This window comes from Chelonoidis abingdonii, chromosome 6 (genome assembly GCF_003597395.2).
Source record: "Chelonoidis abingdonii isolate Lonesome George chromosome 6, CheloAbing_2.0, whole genome shotgun sequence".
NCBI classification, from domain to species: Eukaryota; Metazoa; Chordata; order Testudines; family Testudinidae; genus Chelonoidis; species Chelonoidis abingdonii.
In genome coordinates this window covers 1,465,575-1,479,307 of record NC_133774.1, presented here as the reverse complement: position 1 = coordinate 1,479,307, position 13,733 = coordinate 1,465,575, and the positions used below count along the sequence as shown (strand labels likewise).

Sequence of the window (13,733 nt, the reverse complement as noted above, 5' to 3'; positions counted from 1 at the left end):
TGCCCTTCCACACCCCGCCTGGGTCTGGCTGCTGGGGAGAGGGGCTGAGCAAGCCAGAAACATGCCAGGGGGAGCACAGTGGAAGGACAGACACAGCCCCGTTAGGATATATATATTCAGGCCTGTCTGTAAAGGCCTATACTTTAAGAGTTTAGATGTATTCTTATCACTTAGCTAGTTATACAGGTATAAAGAAAGAATCAAAATCACTGTCTGTCTGTGTAAGGGCCTTCTCTTACTGTGACAGTCTGAGGCCTGATTCTTAGGCTAAGGCCTTCAGCTAAGCAGCAGAGACAGCCATAAACTGGGAAGTATGTGGTCACATCCTCATGTTCCAAACTAGTCACATTGAAATAAGGGGCTATTGGGCTGTTAGAAATACAATCCTGTCCTGATATTCCTATCACCTCCAGAGAAAGGGGAGAGCCTAGCAGATGTAAAAGGAAACTTAGTTTGATAGAATCCTGTCTGACAAGAACTCACTTATCAATAGCTGGGATGTGAAATCCTCATTTCTGTATTGTTCTATCACTGTCATCTCCACTTCCCTATTGTTTGTCTGTATAATGTCTGGTTCTGTGATTGTTTCTATCTGCTGTATAATTAATTTTGTAGGGCGTAAACCAATTAAGGTGGTGGGATATAATTGGTTAAATAACATATTGTAACAAATAACCATGTTACAATATGTTAGGATTGGTTAGTTAAATTTCAGTGAAATGCTTGGTTAAGGTATAGCTAAGCGGAACTCAAGTTTTACTAGATAGTCTGCAGTCAATCAGGAAGTAAGCGGGGAATGGGAACAGGGAATGAATGAGAGTGGGGGAATTGGAATCATGTTTCGCTAAGGGGGGAAGAATGGGAACAGGGAATAGGAACAGGGACACAGGCAAGGCTCTGAGGTGTCAGAATTGGGAAGGGGGACACTGAGGAAGGAAACTGGAATCATGCTTCCTGGAAGTTCACCCCAATAAACGTCAAATTGTTTGCACCTTTGGACTTCGGGTATTGTTGCTCTCTGTTCATGCGAGAAGGACCAGGGAAGTGAGAGGGTGAAGGAATAAGCCCGCTAATACGGCTCTTCCTGTGCAGGTAATTCTGTAGGGTGGGGTGACTGCCGTGGCCCCAGACTGGGCAGAGGATGGGAGTCACTGGGGAAGGTGCAGGAGCAGGGTCCCTGGGCTCTGCTTAGATGAAAGTAGGGGCATTGCCTGCCCTCTCCCCCTGCTGATGAATCTGCAAGGATGTAGGATCTCTGGGGAGACACTGTGGTGTGTCTCCCTCTGGCTTGGTGGCAAATGCCAGCAGGATTGGCTGCCCTGGAGAGAGGTGGGAATGGAGGTTCCTCCAAGTCCGAGAGGTGACACAAGGGGTGCTCATGTGCCTCCTCACTTTACGTTGTGAGGTGTTGTGAGCCACTAACACATCAACTATTTTCAGTGGTGCTGGAACACTTTCCATAGTGCGGGTGCTGAAAGCCAGTGGTCCCCAATTACCTCACCCTCCCCAGCTGGGACCAGGAGTGGAGCTGAGACTCTGGGAGGGGGGATGCAGACAGTGGTATAAGGGGGGCCTGACTGGGAGAAGTGGGCACAGAACTGCAGCCAGGACCCAAGAGTGGAGCCCCAGGCGCGGGTCCTGCAGCCGATACTCAGTGGCGGGGTCAGGAACAGAGAGCCCCTGGACTGGCAGCTGGGGCTAGCAGCCAGGCTGGGGCCAGGAGTGGAACTGAGTGGCACTATCTCCCCACCCCCACCCCCCAGGGGTTAGCCCGGGCCTCAGCTGCATCCCTCAAAACATTCCTCATGAACACCTAGGGGGGTACACTGCACAAACGGGACATCTGCTGTAAAGCATGTATATGCTTCTGACAGCACAAGCACCGGCCAACCTCTCACAGTGAAACCCACCCCTAGTTCCTGGGGCTATGGTTGCTTTTGTCCTCACAATGTATCTGCAGGGAGATGACATCTGACACCATTTGCACCCCCTGCTGAGTTCTTTACAGAAAGAAAACCTGTAAATACTCACCCCAATTTCTGCACTTTGCAGTTTGGATGCTTCAGTCCCTCACACAGCAGCTGCACTCCTGAGTCTCTAAGGAGGTTCCCCCGCAGCTCCAACTTGGTCAGAGTCTGGTTGATTTTGAAAACAGAGGAGAGATCCCGGCAACAAGTGACTGTGAGTCAGCAACCCATCAACCTGCAGGAGACAGACAAACAGACAGGGAAATTAGCACTTCTGTCTGTCCCGTGCCCTCCATGGGCTTCCTAGGGTTTCTAGAAAGATTACTGTATTCTGAGAATAAAAATCACAAAGATATAGTAATGGCTGAAGATGACCACATGCCAGTGTGTGAATTTCAAACCACATCCAGCTGCAGCTTTCATTAATCCTATGTTCCACTTATGAATGTTATTCTAACACAAAGGTCCCGCGCTCCATCTGCTAATCCATCAGCAACACTTCTGCTAATAAAGAAACATTATTAAAGAAGGGGCCAGAGAAGGGGAAAGAAAGGAGGGGAAAACTTCTCACTGGAAAATAATGAAACTGCTGCTGCACTCAAAGCTATTCTTTTTTTTCATAGATGGCAGGAGCCTGTTCTCTCTCGCTGCCTCATTTCCGCTTCGGATGCAGCAAACAAGCTGCCATCTATGGAATACTTAGTACTGATGTGTGGATGGGCTCCATTATGCCACATCTCAGTTTCCCTCTTCCTCTCACATTTTCCCTGGGCTTGACAACACAGGGCTGGGATTTCCCTAGACAGTCCATAGACCTATAGTGACATTCTTGTTAAAGTCTTTCACTGTTGTAACTGCACTGGTGGCTGACTGCCTCCCAGCATTCTGGGCGTGGCTGGGGATAGTTCAGAAACTTAGTAGCTAAAATACAGTGAAGTTGGGAAGAGTTGAAATGATGGAAAGAATGAACCTAGAGTTGTTGTCTTTGTTACACTGCCAGGAGAAACCAAGATATGTCTTATGGCTTCCCTTAAGAAAGCTCAACTGAATTTCCAATGATGTTCAAGGCCAGACCCTCAGCTAGTGTAAACCTGTGAACCCTATTTTGAAGTCAGTGGAATTTTGCTGATTTGTACCAGCTGAGGATCTAGCCGTTAGCATGCAAACCAAGAAGCACTGGCCATGTGCGCCTTGACACAATCTAAGGCTTTAAAATTTAGCAGTGGACAAAAATATACATAGATTGGTGTGGAAAATGAAGATCTCTGTATTTTACAGTTCGGATCTTTCAGCCCTTCACAAAGTTATGCCACTCCTGAATCTCTCGGTTTGAGAGACTGGAATTCACTCTTCCTGGGGCAGAAAGAAAATGTCACATGCAAACTACAGCTCATAGAGTATACATCAGTGTATTTATTTGAGGATAACGTATTCCACCATTGCTCTCAAACTCCACCAAACCCTTCTCATAGACTCATAGACTCATAGGTCAGAAGGGACCAATATGATCATCTAGTCTGACCTCCTGCACAAGGCAGGCCACAAAACCCTACCCATACACATTTATAACAACCCCGAACCCATGACTGAGTTATTGAAATCCTCAAAATTGTGATTTGAAGACCTCAAGCTGCAGAGAATCCACCAGCAAGCGACCCATGCCCCACGCTGCAGAGGAAGGCGAAAAACCTCCAGGGCCCTCTGCCAATCCGCCCTGGAGGAAAATTCCTTCCCGACCCCAAATATGGCGATCAGCTAAACCCTGAGCATGTGGGCAAGACTCACCAGCCAGCACCCAAGAAAGAATTCTCTGCAGTAACTCAGTTCCCATCCCATCCAACATCCCCTCACAGACCATTGAGCAGACTTATCTGCCGATAATCCAAGATCAATTGCCCAAATTAAACTATCCCATCATAACATCCCCTCCATATACTTATCAAGCTTAGTCTTAAAGCCAGATAAGTCTTTTGCCCCCACTACTTCCCTCGGAAGGCTGTTCCAGAACTTCACTCCCCTAATGGTTAGAAACCTTCGTCTAATTTCAAGTCTAAACTTCCTAATATCCAGTTTGTACCCATTTGTCCTCGTGCCTACATTAGTACTAAACTTAAATAATTCCTCTCCCTCCCTAACGTTAATCCCCTGATATATTTATATAGAGCAAGCATATCCCCCCGAGCCTTCTTTTGGCCAGGCTAAACAAGCCAAGCTCTTTGAGTCTCCTTTCATAAGGCAGATTTTCCATTCCTCGGATCATCCTAGTAGCCCGTCTCTGAACCTGTTCCAGTTTGAATTCATCCTTCTTAAACATGGGACACCAGAACTGCACACAATATTCCAGGTGGGGTCTCACCAGCGCCGTATATAACGGCACTAACACCTCCTTCTCCTTGCTGGAAATACCTCGCCTGATGCATCCTAAAACCGCATTTGCTTTTTTAACAGCCATATCACATTGGCGGCTCATAGTCATCCTGCTATCAACCAATACCCCAAGGTCCTTCTCCTCCTCCGTCGCTTCCAACTGATGCGTCCCCAACGTATATCTAAAATTCTTATTATTAATCCCTAAGTGCATGACCTTGCACTTTTCACTATTATATTTCATCCTATTACTATTACTCCAGTTTACAAGGTGGTCCAGATCTTCCTGAATAGTATCCCGGTCCTTCTCCGTGTTAGCAATACCCCCCAGCTTCGTGTGTCATCCGCAAACTTTATTAGCACATTCCCGCTCTTTGTGCCAAGGTCAGTAATAAAAAGGTTAAATAAGATCGGTCCCAAAACCGATCCTTGAGGGACTCCACTAGTAACCTCCTTCCAGCCTGACAGTTCACCCTTCAGTACGACCCGCTGGAGTCTCCCCTTTAACCAGTTCCTTATCCACCTTACAACTTTCATATTCATCCCCATCTTTTCCAATTTAACTAACAGTTCCCCATGCGGAACCGTGTCAAACGCCTTACTGAAATCGAGGTAAATTAGATCTACCGCATTTCCTTTGTCTAAGTAATCCGTCACCTTCTCAAAGAAGGAGATCAGGTTGGTTTGGCACGATCTACCTTTAGTAAATCCATGTTGCAATTCGTCCCAATTACCATTGACCTCAATGTCCTTAACTACTTTCTCCTTAAAATTTTTCCAAGACCTTACACACTACAGACGTCAAGCTAACAGGCCTATAATTACCCGGATCACTTTTATTTCCCTTTCTTAAAAATAGGAACTACGTTAGCAATTCTCCAGTCGTACGGTACAACCCCGAGTTTACCGATTGCTTAAAATTTCGCTAACGGGCTCGCAATTTCATGCGCCAGTTCCTTTAATATCCTCGGATGGAGATTGTCCGGGCCCTCCGATTTTGTCCCATTAAGCTGTTCAAGTTTGGCCTCTACCTCAGATGCGGTAATATCCACCTCCATATCCTCATTCCCGTTTGTCATCATCCCTCCATCATCCCTAAACTCCTCACTAGTCTTATTAAAGACGAGGCAAAGTACTTATTTAGATATTGGGCCATGCCTAGGTTATCCTTAACCTCCATTCCATCCTCAGTGTATAGCGGCCCCACTTCTTCTTTCTTTGTTTTCTTCTTATTTATGTGGCTGTAGAACCTTTACTATTGGTTTTGATTCCCTTTGCAAGGTCCAGTTCTACATGGCTTTTAGCCTTCCTCACTTTATCCCTACATGTTCTGACCTCACTAAGGTAGCTTCCCTTGCTAATCCCGCCTTTCTTCCACTCCCTGTAAGCTTTCTGCTTTTTCTAATCCCCTCTCTGAGATGCTTGCTCATCCAGCTTGGCCTACAACTCCTGCCCATGGTTTTTTTCCCCTTTCTTGGGATGCAGGCTTCCGACAGTTTCCGCAGCTGCGACTTAAAGTAATTCCAGGCCTCCTCCGCATTTAAATCCACAAGTTCCTCCGTCCAATCCACTTCCCTAACTAATTTCCTTAACTCTTTAAAATTAGCCCTCGAGAAGTCGAAAACCCTAATCCCAGATCTACGTTTGTTTATCCTTCCATCTAGTTTGAACTGAATCAGCTCATGATCACTCGAACCAAGGTTGTCCCTACCACCATTTCTTCTACGAGGTCCTCACTGCTCACCAAAACCAAATCTAAAATGGCATCCCCTCTCGTAGGTACTTCAACTACTTGATGAAGAAATCCATCCGCTATCACATCCAGAAAAATCTGACCCCTATTATTCTTGCAAGCACTCGTCCTCCAGTCTATATCTGGGAAGTTGAAGTCTCCCATAATCACACATTTCCCTTTGTGTTTACTTCATTAAAGACATTAAAGAGGTCTCTATCCATATCCAAATCAGATCCCGGCGGTCTGTAGCACACCCCAAGCACTATCTCAGGGGAAGCTCTAGTAGCTTTTTTACCCAGTGTGATTTTTACCCAGACAGACTCTGTCTTATCCATTCCATCACTTCTTATTTCATTACAGTTAACCTCATCATTGATGTACAAGGCTACTCCACCACCTTTGCCTTTCTTCCTGTCTTTTCTAAACAGCACATAGCCTTCAATACCTGTACTCCAGTCATGAGTACTATTCCACCAGGTTTCTGTTATCCCTATAATATCCGGTTTCACTTCCTGCACCAGTAGCTCCAGTTCCTCCATCTTGTTACCTAGGCTCCTCGCATTAGTGTACAGACATTTTAATTTTTGGCGTTTGGCGTCAGTGACATTCTTTACCCCGTCGTTGTGCACAGACCTTCTACCACCAGCATCACCTGTTAGTCTAGTTTCAACTCCGCTTTTCCTCCTTGGGTCAATTCTTCTTCGGTCCACAAGGGTATCCCCTCTCACTTTGTTTACTTCCCTCTCCAGGTTAAATTCCGGCGTGGAGATCTCCTGACATCTCCCAACCATCTCCCCCAACTTCCTAGTTTAAAGCTCTCTTAATGAGGTCGGCGAGCCTCCATCCTAGAAGTCTATTTCCCTCCTTACTTAGGATGAAGTCCATCCCGAGAGAACAGTCCTGTCCGTAAATGCTTCCCAATGACCGTACATCCCAAAGCCCTCCTTATAGCACCACTGCCTGAGCCATCTGTTAATCGTCATAATCTTGTCGCTCCTTCGTTGCCCCGCTCTAGGAACCGCAGAATCCCACTGAAGATCACCTGAGCCTCGATTTCCTTGAGCGTCTTCCCCAGTCTGGCATAGTCCTCCTTGATACAGTCCAGCGAGTGACTAGCCGTATCATTCGTTCCCACATGAAGGACAATCAACGGATTCTTTCCCGCTCCCGCTAGGATCCTTTTCAGCCTCAGGTCCACATCCTGTACCTTAGCCCCCGCAGACAGCACACCCTTCTGTTCTCCCGATCAGGTCTAGTTACAGGCCTGTCTATTCTTCTCAGTAAGGAGTCTCCAATCACGTAGACTTGCCTTTTCCTGGCGACAGTGTGATTCTCCGGTCTATCCCCCGCACCAGCTGGCCGCAAGTCCTCTCGATTCGTATTCGCCCTTGCAATCCTCCTAGGGCTCATACTTGGTGTTTGCTCCATTGACTCCTCCCTCCTTCTGCAGGACTAGCCGCTCGCCTCTTTTTTTCCTTGCCCTCTCTCCTTCAGCGAGCACCTGCTGTGCTCCATCTTCATTTTCCAACCCAGCAAACCTGTTCCTGAGTTCTATTTCTCCGTCGCTGGCCCGTCTTTTCCTCTGCCTGGTTCTCCTAGTCACATGCTTCCACTGTCCACTTTCCTCACCCAGCAGCCCTCCCTCAGAATTCTTTGGTCCTGCTTCCATCTGCATCGTCTGAGCTTATCCCCTGTGCCTCATCATGTCTGTGTTCCATCATCTGCTCAAACCCCTTCTAAACTCAGCCAGAGTTTCCACCTGCATCTCCAGTCCTCTTATCTTTTCTTCCAGCAGCTCTATCAGGCGGCACTTCATGCAGACAAAACTCCTTTCAGGTGCCCCCTCCAGGACCATGTACATGCCACAGCTTCCGCATCCGTCATCCTCAGTGTGTCTCTACACTGCTGCCTCTGTCTCAATCATGCCCTTCCAACTCTGTGCCTGGCAGTCCAAGCCTCACACCGCACCACAGGCCACCAACAAGGCCTGGGCTGCTGGCAGACCCCTGCCCCTTCCCTCTTCTGGCTTGTTGGTTTCTCTGCTTTAGTCTCCTCTGGAACCTCCCCCTGGAAACTCCCACTGAAACTCCCCTGTTAGCAGCTCTGTTTGCTGGCTCCTGTGCCGCTGCAGCTGTCTGCATTTCAGGATTTAATTAGAAACCCTAGCAGTAGCTCTAATTTACAAGACTTGTAACAGCTCAGGGCATGGCTGTTTCAGACTGTTCATCCACCATGATCCATCACCCTGACTACACAGCCCAGGGCACTGCAATGCTCAGGTCAGATTCCCAGGGGCACAGGCAGAGCATTCTCGCACCCTGGATGGGGAACTTTTTCCCAGAGATGATCAGACTGAACCTAGGCCTGTCCATGATCAGATCTAAATGCCAGATCAGCCTCTCTGATCTCTGACAATATCCAGCTCCGATTGCTGCCCAGCATGTCACCTTCCAGAGTGTGGAGGGGCACAGGTTCAAAGGCAAAAGGCACATACCCAGGAAACACTCAGTTACAGTTCCCCTGTCGCGTCTGGAACTGGAGGAGCAAACCCCAAATGTCAGAAAACCAGGGCATTTCCCCAAGGAAAACATCTCATAACAACAAACACATCAGGTGTACATTTCATACCTTGTGTGCATCAGTGCATTGAAAACACAATCCATAACAGGTAACATGGCACATTTATCTGAAGAAGCTGCATCTGAAGAAGTAGTGTTTTACCCATGAAAGTTTATGCCCAAATAAGTCTGTTAGTCTTTAAGGTGCCACCAGACTCCTTGTTGTTTTGTAGCACATTTACTTCCCTCGTTCCTGCTTCCAAAAATAGGAAGCAATAGTGACCTATAGCTCTTGGCAGCAGGAATTACACTTCCTGCTTCCTTCTCATCTGCACGCATGAGATTCCAGCTGAAATGTGGGCAGGAGTGACAGGTTTCTCAAATGCATGAGTGTCACATGAGATACATGGCACTTGGCAGCCCCCAGGTTCGTAACATACAGGTCTCACCTTGCAGTTCTGGAAGTGCCTTTCCCAAGCAATATTCTCACATGGATCACTAACTTTGAAATTAGTGACTGACTATTCACAGCAGTTTGCAGTCCCCTTAGTGCTCTCACTGGGATGTATTGCCAGCTTCCAACCCCACATGTAGCAGTGAGCTGAGAACCAGCAGCCACTGCTGAAGTGGCTGCCCCAGTCTGAGACATGTGGGTCCCAAATGCACCTGAAAATCTCTTGAGAAAAGTGCAACATCTTTGCCATGTTCAGGGATGCAATCCTGAGCAGTGAGGGGTTGTGTCACCTTGGGCCCTGAACCCCACAAGGTAGTGGTGCAAGTAAATTCCATGTCTCACCAGTATGGGGGGGTACCAGCTAAAGGGGGCACGTGACCCTCCATGTGACTGCTCACCACCCCTCCGCCAGCCCAGAGCCCCCACATTCTCCCCGTCCACTCCCCACATCCATCCCAAGTTAGCTGGGGCTCTGTCCTCCTCCTGCTGCGCCGGAGATGGGGTTTGGGGTGGGGGAGGGCTGGAGGCTGGCTGTACAGCTGCCACAGGAGCTGCTAGCATTCTGCTCCTTTCCCCGCTGCCCCTCCCAGCAGGGAAAGGAGCAGAACCCCCAACCCCACCCCCCAGCTCTCTCCTCTGGTGGGGCTGTTGCTGTGGCACACAGCTGGAGCTGCAGCTCCATAGAAGGACAAGAGGAGGGTCTGGGAGTTTTGCTCCCTTCCCTACTGGGAGGGGCAGTGGGGAAAGGAGCAGAACTCCCAGCCCCGGCCCCTGCCCTTCCAAAAGTACAGCTGATTACTTTAACTGGAATTAAGAATCATTTCAATTAATTTTCAAACAGCTCTGGGCCATTTTAGATTACATAAGCTTGTTTTGCTTTTAAATGAAAAAGTTAATGAAAAAGTGATTCAGGTATAAAAGATAAACACAAAATGGCTGCAAATGAAAAACGCTTTCTAGTGACTAAGATTTAACAAAACTACGAGCTAAGATTCTTCCCACACTTCCTTCCAGTATGAAGACTGACCAACCCCCTGGTCATGAACTCCCACCAAGTACAAATTTCTTGGTTCCTGTGTCTTCTTAGATGAAAGGCAACTTGGAGTTCTTTGCCCACTCTCTTTTATAATCCAGTGAACATCTGAAATGTAACCTTCTCAAAGTTCTGTGCGCTGGCACCTTTGCTCACAACATTGAGTGTTGTGGAGAAGGTTCCATGCTGGTTTCTTCCCCACTGGTGTTTTCTACAATACAAATTGATCTGTCCCTGCAGCCTCCAATATGCCAGTGAATGGCTACTGGACGGTGATTGCCAATTATCTGTGACTGCACCTGGATGGATGGGGACACTGGCCTTTCATTTGTCTGGAAAAAACCTATTTACCCACTCCCCAGATTGTCTGGGTCAAACAAATTTTAGTAACATCCTGCAGGGGGAATTCAGAACTTCACATATAACATTAACCCATGCATTTAATGATATTAATAACCAGCATGTTGTTAGTGATCATATGATAGTTCACAAAGCATATTTTGCATAAATATTATTGCACTATGTAGGGTGTGAAAACAGAGCTGCCGAGGGTCACAACCTCCCAGAGCAAAAGTGCAAACTTGCCCATCAGTAGGCTCCCATGTCCCATCCCAAACAAAGAATCAAGCCCTCTCTTCTTGATAGACACAGATCAGCTTCCACTGCCCAGATTCCCCTGCCAGAGAACAGAGGCACCCCTAAGCCTTGTTTGCCAGCTCACTCTCCCCCAGTTGGAGGTCATATAGAGCAATAGGGTTCTGGGAGGAAAAATCATCGACCTGGTCCCACTATGAATCCCACATGCAGCAGCACAGAGAAGGTCGATCTCACTGTTTTTTCTGTGAGGACATTTGCTTCCAGGAACATCTGGAAGTGCAGACACCTCCTCCTCCAGTTCTCTGCCAAATTCTCTTCCAGAGTGAGAGGGCTTCATTTAACGAAAGGTTTTAGTTCTCTTCGAACAGCAGGTGACAAGGGTCTGATACACAGGAGTGCTGGAAAGAAACTGTCGCTATTTTCTGGCCCTGCCTACTCCCCTGATTTGGATCAGTGTGACGAAGGGCTATAACATCCACTTACTTCAGGGGTTCTTGCTACATTAGTGACTGTAAAGGTTTTTTCCCCCAGAAGGGTTACTTGTCAAGGGTATTTCTACAAACTGGTAGCTTCTCTCAGCTGAGTCTAGCTTCAGCTCCCGCTGCAGGTACTCCACAGGCCAGAGACACCTCAGCCAGGCAGGAGCTGAAAATGGTGAATGTTGCAGGTCACGCTGAGCCAAGCTGCTCAGAAGTGCACAAGGGGAGGGTACAGCACAGGAAGCCTCCCTCTCCTTGCACTCCCTTCAGTGGCTGGGCACAACCATAGCATCACACTTCCCTAAGCATAGGGTCTGTTCCCTTCTTTCCCCATCTCAGGGGCAGAAGCAGCAGCAAAGGAGTCAGGAAAGAACAGAAGGGGACCACAATAAAAGTCCCATGATGCACTGTTCAGCACAGCCAGCTGGGCAAACCAAAGAACTGCTCCAGCTTCTGCAGGTGTTCAGCTGCAGGCAACTCCCTCCATGGGTGAAGGATGTGCAGGAAGAATTCTTCCTCCCTGTGATGTTATTGATATAATCTGGGACCATATAGAACATGGTTGCAACCAAGGTCCTGTAGTGGCACCAAATCTTATGTAAAGGGGGTCATATAAGGTGTCTAAGACCAGGTTATGGGTTGCTGGTTATGATTATGCTGTCTGTATGCATGTGTCATTTTGTAGTTGAAGTTATGAATATTGGCTCTGTACTGTCTGTATATCAAACTTGTGCTATGCTTCTAGGTGACACTCCAGACAAGATGATGTTAGCTCTGCCTAGCCTGCTTGATGGACCATCAGCTATACAATTGACCCATTGAGAGAAGGCAGATACGCCTTGTACTCAGCAAATTATGCAGGAACTTGCTTATGCGACTCCAGACTCCATTTTGCTGTAATTTTCCACAGTAAGAACAAAGAAGGGTTCTTACACCTGGAAAAGACTATAAAAGGCTGATGTCTCATCTCCATCTTGTGTTCAACCCTGCTTCTTACCTCTGGAGCGACTTTCCAACAAACTGAAGCTCTGAGTAAAGGACTGAATGACCCATTCTAGTGAGGGATGTACTCCAGAGACTTGATTTGAACCTGCAGTTTACTCCATCACTGCTACAAGTCTGAAGCAAGAACCTTGCCATTACTGTATATAATTGATTTCATTTAACTAATTCTAGCTCTGATCACTATCTTTTTCCTTTTATGAATAAACCTTTAGATATTAGATTCTAAAGGATTGGCAACAGTGTGATTTGTGGGTAAGATCTGATTTGTATATTGACCTGGGTCTGAGGCTTGGTTTTTTGGGATTGAGAGAACTGTTTTCCTTTATTGGGGTGTTGGTTTTCATAACCATTCATCTCCAGGACGAGTGGCAGTGGTGGTGATACTGGGAAACTGGAGTGTCTACGGGAATTGCTTGTGTGACTTGTGGTTAGCCACTGGGGTGAGACCAAAGTCCTCTTTGTCTGGCTGGTTTGGTTTGCCTTAGAGGTGGAAAAACCCTGGCCTTGGGCTGTAACTGCCCTGTTTTAAGCAATTTGTCCTGAATTGGCACTCTCAGTTGGGTCCCGCCAGAACAGCATCGTCACAGTGGCATAGTCGTGCTACGATCCACAGAACCAGGTCAGTTAAGCTTTTGGTCAGAACCCCACACTATTCAAATTTGAAATTTGGGATTGAGAGTTTGGTTGGTTAAAGATCAGTGACCATGAGCCAGAAAGCATCAGCAAAATCAATGAAACTGCAACCCCTGAAGGACAGCCTGCAGTTGGAACATGAACAAAAACTGGCAGAAATTAGAATGAAAGAGAAGCAAGCCTTGGCCCAGCTGGAGAAAGAGGCTGCTGAGAGAAAGAAAGAGGCTGCTAAGAGAGAGAGAAGCTGATGAAAGAAAGAAGAAGGCAGAGGAGAGAGAGAGAAAGAAGCTGCTAAGAGAAAAGAAAAAGCACGTAAGGAGCTTCTGGCTGCTGAGAAGGAGATGGCTAGACTCCAACTCCAAGTCAAAAAAGCAATGGAAGAACTGCAGAAAGTGTATCCTCTTGAAAATCCAGTTTATAACTGTGTTAATATGTGGTATTACTCTGGGCAGTTTTCTGTGTTTAACCAGTTTTGCTATGGCCATGGAGAGGGGGATTCTAACCTGGTGGGTAATAGCTGTGTGTCTGTGCAAGAAAGCAGTGTGGCTGTGAATGGAGTTTCTGAATGTCTGTCTAATGTCTCAGAAGAGAATCTGGAGGTAGATCAAGAGCAGAAAGATCTCATTGGTGAGGAAAATGTTTCTCAGCAGCAGATTAAAGTAGATGGTCAGGTGAAAGCTCTAACTGAGGAAGGAAAGGGTAGATTTTTGATGGCTAATGAATTGGTGGCTAGTGAAGCTTGTAAAAGCGAACCTGAAATGGGTAACTGTGATTTGCTAGAAGTAGCTCAGTGTAGTGAAAAAAGCAGCAGCTTATCTGTTGGGAGTGGCAATGTGCCTGGTAGGGAAAGCTTAGAGGAGCCTAGGGAGCCTTGTGAGCTGATGACTTTGCCTAGTCAGCAGTTT

General features: G+C 47.1%; 1 pseudogene; it reads right to left on the bottom strand.

Annotated features, from left to right (window-relative positions):
• The window catches only part of LOC116836365 (NACHT, LRR and PYD domains-containing protein 12-like), a 66,782-nt pseudogene that overhangs the window by 14,371 nt on the left and 38,678 nt on the right, over positions 1–13,733 (bottom strand).